This window comes from Notolepis coatsorum (genome assembly GCF_963971535.1).
Source record: "Notolepis coatsorum genome assembly, chromosome: 11".
In the NCBI taxonomy this organism is placed as follows: Eukaryota; Metazoa; Chordata; class Actinopteri; order Aulopiformes; family Paralepididae; genus Notolepis; species Notolepis coatsorum.
In genome coordinates, this window is record NC_140175.1 from 65,690,818 (window position 1) to 65,696,817 (window position 6,000).

General features: G+C 43.2%; 1 protein-coding gene across 1 annotated transcript in view; it reads right to left on the reverse strand.

Annotated features, from left to right (window-relative positions):
• The window catches only part of LOC311237142 (transmembrane protein 132C-like), a gene marked incomplete at its 5' end in the record, with an annotated part of 190,347 nt that overhangs the window by 27,255 nt on the left and 157,092 nt on the right, over positions 1-6,000 (reverse strand). The gene's annotated exons all lie outside the window — the stretch shown is intronic.

Sequence of the window (6,000 nt, forward strand, 5' to 3'; positions counted from 1 at the left end):
AACTAGAAACGCTGTCCTGGGCCCTGGGCCAGGATGGCCTTCTGATGGACTTGTGTTTTGAGGTGGTGAGGGGGGCCCAGTGGGATAATTTTGTCCCAGGCACTGGCATTACACATGGCGGCCCTGTATGTGTGTACTGTATGTCTGTGACAGAGAGAAAGTAACCCCACCCCTGTCAATAGAGGCACCTGGAATCCCATGTCCTCTCTGACAGCCTCATCAAAAGAAACACACTGCTCTGAGCGCTGTTCAGAAACCTATTTGTTGGAATAGGACTGTAGCTACAAACCCAACACTTACTTTGATACACAGGAAGTAATTGTTTTCTTTTGTGGTGAAAGTGATGACAGCTATTCAGGGCTATTTTTCACAGCAAAATGAACACCGGGGTCTGGACCTTTAGTGCAGGAGCCTAACTTAAAGCTCTGGGCTAGCTGGTCTGTATCTGCTTCCATTCATTTGTGCTAAGCTAGGCTAGCTGGTCTGTATCTGCGTCCATTCATTTGTGCTAATCTAGGCTAGCTTGCAGCCAGATAGCTTCCTATTGAACACGGACATTTGTATCTATTTTCTTGTCCGACTCTGGAAAAGACAGTAAGCACATTCCCATAACGTTGCCGTGTTCCTTTAAGCATGTCAAGACAATCCTACTTGAATGCACTAACCCTCTTCATCCTCACTGTGTTCATGTGTGGCAGGTCAGCGTCGGACAGCGAGGAAGAGGAGGATATGAGGAAGGGGCGGGGCTGTATGCTGCAGTACCAACACTCTCTGGTCAAGGTGCTCACGCCCTTCACAGCCCAGTCCACCTCCGAGCCCGTACCTGACCCCCTCACCGGGGAGGAACCTGTCCAGTACTTCCTGGGTTCTGATTGGCAGGTGAGCGTGGATGACAGCTTGTACAGTCAATAACGGAACTGTATAGGGTTTGACAGCGGGCACACACCCACACACATGTGCACACACACACACACACACACACACACACACACACACACACACACACACACACACACACACACACACACACACACACACACACACACACACACATTAGGGCTGTCAGAATGTATTTCAATATTCAAATTGCATTTTCTTATTAAGTATTATTATTACTTGTTTTTTCTGAATGGTTGATTGTCAGGTGGATGTGACCAGTCTAGTCCAGTCCTCTCTGAAGGTAGCAGACCCTGACATAGCCAGGTTACATACTGGGACTGCGTTGATCATTCAGGGACGAGCTATGGGCACCACCTCTCTACAGGTATGCGTGTGTGTGTGTGTGTCTGTTTGTACACATGTCTGAGTGAGTGTGTGTGTTTATGTGTGTTTGTGTGCTATGTGTGTTTGTGTGTGTGTGTGTGTGTGTGTGTGTATGTGTGTGTGTGTGTGTGTGTGTGTGTGTGTGTGTGTGTATGTGTGTGTGCGTATGTCTGTTTATACACATGTCTGAGTCAGAGTGTGCGTGCGTGTTTGTGTGTGCACGCCTATGTGTGTTTGTGTGCCTGTGAGTGTATGTGTGTGTCTGTTTGTGTGTGTGTGTGTGTGTGTGTGTGTGTGCGTGTGTGTGTGTGTGTGCGTGTGTGTGTGTGTGTGCGTGCGTGTGTGTGTGTGCGTGTGTGTGTGTGTGTGTGTGTGCGTGTGTGTGTGTGTGTGTGTGTGTGCGTGCGTGCGTGCGTGCGTGCATGATTGCGTGCGTGTGTGTGTGTGTGTGTGTGTGTGTGTGTGTGTGTGTGTGTGTGTGTGTGTGTGTGCCTGTGATTCTCCGCCTGTGTTTCCATACATGTGTGTGTGTGTTGTAGGTGCTGTCTCCTCTGTCCTCCGCGGTGCTGGCTGAGAGGAGCATCAGGGTGCTAGATGATAAAGTGAGTGTGACGGAGCTGGGAGTGCAGCTGGTGTCTGGCCTCTCGCTGTCTCTCCAACTCAGCCCAGGGAGCAACAGGGCCATCCTGGCCACTGCCAACATGCAGGAAGTCGTCACCCAGCTCAAACAGGTAAGACTCCTCAAATATCAATTTTTATTAATTTTTATTTTTTTTGCCTTTATTTAACCAGGTTTGTCCCAATTGAGATCCAGGATCTCTTTTACAAGGGATACCTGGCCAAGAAACAGCAGCAACACAACGTTTCAACATACACACATAGACACTACAGACAAAAGCAATGTTACAAAATGGTCAAACAAAACATCTGCGCACAGAAAACATGGTTACAATAGGCTTCACCATAGCCTTAAATACATTTAGTGTTACCAAGCTTTGGATCTTCAGATCGGACTGGAGATTGTTCCATGTAGTAGGTGCGGAAAAGTGCATAAAATCCTTCGAACGGAGATTGTAATTTCCACCATTCAACTTTAAAAGAGATGATAAATGGAACCCGGTGTTGATTTGGCTTATGAGACTCATGAGAGAGAAGTTTTTTTTCTATATATTTATTAAATTGCATTATTTTACTTTACCAGGGTTCATGCGTCCACCTTCTATTATTGATCCTTCAATCAGAACTGTGTTTTGTCCGAGGGAAGCAATAGTTGGATTGGAGGATCAAGAGAAGAGTGCAGGGTCAAGTTAAGGGTCAAGAGTCAATTACAAGCAGGGTTCCTCTCTATCCATTCAAGGTGTGTGGAGTTGTTTCCCTCTTCATGCCACAGTACCTTACAGTATCATCATGTGTCCCATGTCTGTTGGTTTGGCTGGGAATGAAAACCCCAACAACCCCGGCAGTGTTGGTGATCTCAGATCTCACTGTTAAAGGTGCACTATGCAATTTTGGAGGAATGGGATTTGTTTGCAGAGCCTACAAAAGACATCTACTGTAATTCTTATTCTTATTCATAAATGAAAACAAAATCATTTGTAGGCACTGTGAACCAAATGTAAGCCTAGATGTCAATTAACAAAATTGCAGTCCCTGCCTTTGTAAACAGCAACGTTACGGGTTGTTTTCTAGCTTCAAACTGTGTCCCAGGGATCCAATTTTCCTCTGAGAACAGTTTGTTTATTCAGTTATTATTCACTTAGAAATTATTAACATCTCTGACTGTCACAAAACGACATAGTGCACCTTTAATGAAACTGTTCACAACGAGGTCTGTGGATTATCTTGAGTAATGGTTGCTTCCCAACTCAGTGTAAACATAATTATGCACCCTACATTATCATGGGGGAAATTACGAAGATGCTGCTAAATGTATGTTTTGTGATATAAACAGTTGATGTGTCATACATTAGGTCTGTATGAACTATTAACCTGTGAAGCTGTAGGGTCACCAAATCCGGGGACCCTGCTGTTTTTATCATAAATCTATCAATACAGACGTATTAATTAATGTTGTATTTCTTTTTCAAATGTAGCCAAGAGTAAATACCTTAACCCTATCAAAACAGCAGTCAAAGTGTATATTTTCAGCACTACATTTGTTTACCGATGTTTTTAAGATTTACCGAAAATAAGAATTTATCGAAAAATGTATCTCTCTTTTATTGTAGAACTGAGAGGAAATGACTAAATCCAGATGTAACACTGCCATTGGACAGAGGAGCCTTTTCCCTATATATAGATGTATGATTTGGCCATAATAAGGTCAAGGTCACGTTCAAGGTCAAATATGAATTTATAATTAAAATGGATTATAATTTATTACTGTATCTACAAATCCTTCTGTTTAATCATCTTCCCTTTATTCACTTAATCTCAAGAAGGTCCTGAATGAGCTCAGTGAGGGCTCAATGTTTTCATGGTGTTATTCACCGGCAAATATCCAAACAAAAATCATAATTTATATTGTCCTTTGTTTCATCACAATTTACTCAAGCCTAGTAACAGACACAATACATACCCCCAGGTCCCTAGATGTTCCTAGATACCAAGAACATGACCTTGTAGAAGTGGAGCAATCTTCCATTTACTTGGGCATGTACCTTTAGGTGGAATTTCTGAAAATAGGGCTACAGCTTAGCAGTACAACAATGGTTATTACAGTAGATAATACAGTATCACTGTTGTAGACGATTGACTAGTATAGGGTTGAACTACCTGTTGAACATAACTGTTGCAACTGATTTACGAGCAAAACAGGAGCGTTCAAATGTGTTTCAAAATACCTTCCCACAAAGCAGAGAAAACTTTTTGAGAAAATCATTATTGTAATATACAGTTTCCATTGTAGTTTCCGGGTCAGTGTTTCCCCATGATACAATCCGAAGCTGGTCCTGTTATGGAACATCTCTATACGTGAGGTATAATGACTGTATACAAAGAGAGAGAGAGAGAGAGAGAGAGAGAGAGAGAGAGAGAGAGAGAGAGAGAGAGAGAGAGAGAGAGAGAGAGAGAGAGAGAGAGAGAGAGAGAGAGAGGAGAGAGGGAGAGAGAGGGAGAGGGAGAGAGATAGAGAGATGATGACAGAGAGAGAACAGAGAGGGAAGGAGAGAGATATGATGACAGAGAGAGAACAGAGAGGGAAGGAGAGAGAGAGGTTGTGTGTATGCTTGCGTGTGTGAGAGCGAGGTTGCTCTGAGAGGGCGAGAAAGAACGTGAGAGAAGAGAGAGAGAGAGAGAGAGAGAGAGAGAGAGAGAGAGAGAGAGAGAGAGAGAGAGAGAGAGAGAGAGAGAGAGAGAGAGAGAGAGGGGTTAAGAGAGTAAGAAAAACAATGAGAGAAAGAGAGACACACACAGACAAGGATGCACGTACAGTACTGGACAAGCATTTTTGAAAGCTCACCTCGCACAGTAAGCTGTGGCAGGTTTCCAACTCTATCCCACTTTCTCACAAAGCAGGCAGGGGCGAGCCATTAAAAAGTCCATATTTGCCGGAGCGTCAGTCCATTTCTACCTCCACACGCACACGGAGGCCGACCTGCCTGCGTCGATACTCATACTGTTAGGACACATGGCTGCTCATTCGCTTCTATGACGGTGTATAATGTATTCCAATTCAGAATAATATGCTGGGGCCTATGGCTGTCTGATATTAGCCAGTAGGAAACACCCTAATGAATGGGATCCGGCTCTAATGTGGTGTGACTCTGTTTTTTTTATTCCGGTTTTTTCTTTTTTAATCTCACAGAAGCCTTTTTTATTCACTATTTTGAGCCCTGCGGGGTCATGTGATAATTGCGTTACGCGTCATAATTGTATAGGACTGCTGCTCGTGATACAAGAGCCTGGAACCTAATTATAAAGAGATTAGTGTCTGCAATTTCAGGTTATTAGACGCAGACAATGTAAAGGGATTAAGAGTCACGGGCAAGGTATATAGACAACGCAGAGAGTGGGAGAATACAAGCTGAGAATCAGTGTGCCGCTATTTTAAAACTGTACTACTAAAAGCTTGGTTAAAAGTGGTTTTGAAACAGCTACTACTCTCAAAAGAATTTAGTTTACCAAACTAACGCTACTTTGAATAAGTATGTTTAACATAATCCAAACTAAGTTGCGGAAAAGATGTCTGGAATGTAATATAGTAGGTACGACTACGTGGAGCAACAACCAGAGTGACACAGAATCATGTACTACAGGTGTGTTTGATTAAGAAACCAGTGCAGGCCAAACTGCACTGGAATCAGAAAAGGGCCCATCTTTTTATGAACCACCATAACTATATGAGGTAACTACTGAATAAACTACTTAGAATTGAATTACGGTAATTAAGACGACCGCCCAGCTATAGGCTACAGCCAAAATCGAGTTAAACTAGTAATTGAACTACATGTAGTTAATAACTCCCCAACATTGCTGAGAACAATGTAATATAGAACACACATTTAACATTTAACTTTCAGACTGAATTCAGGAAATGTATCTCCCATGGCAGCGTCGAGAGTGAGCTGCCATCCTGTAGGTCTCCTGCGCAGCCACATTAGTTATTTATGTGGGAGAATAACGTGGAGAGGAATTGGCAGAGCTGCTGCTGTCATCAAGGCAGAGAGAGTGAGAGAATATTGATTCCCTTGCTTGTGTTTTGACCTGCTTTTTCAAAATGACAACTCCACGTTGTGC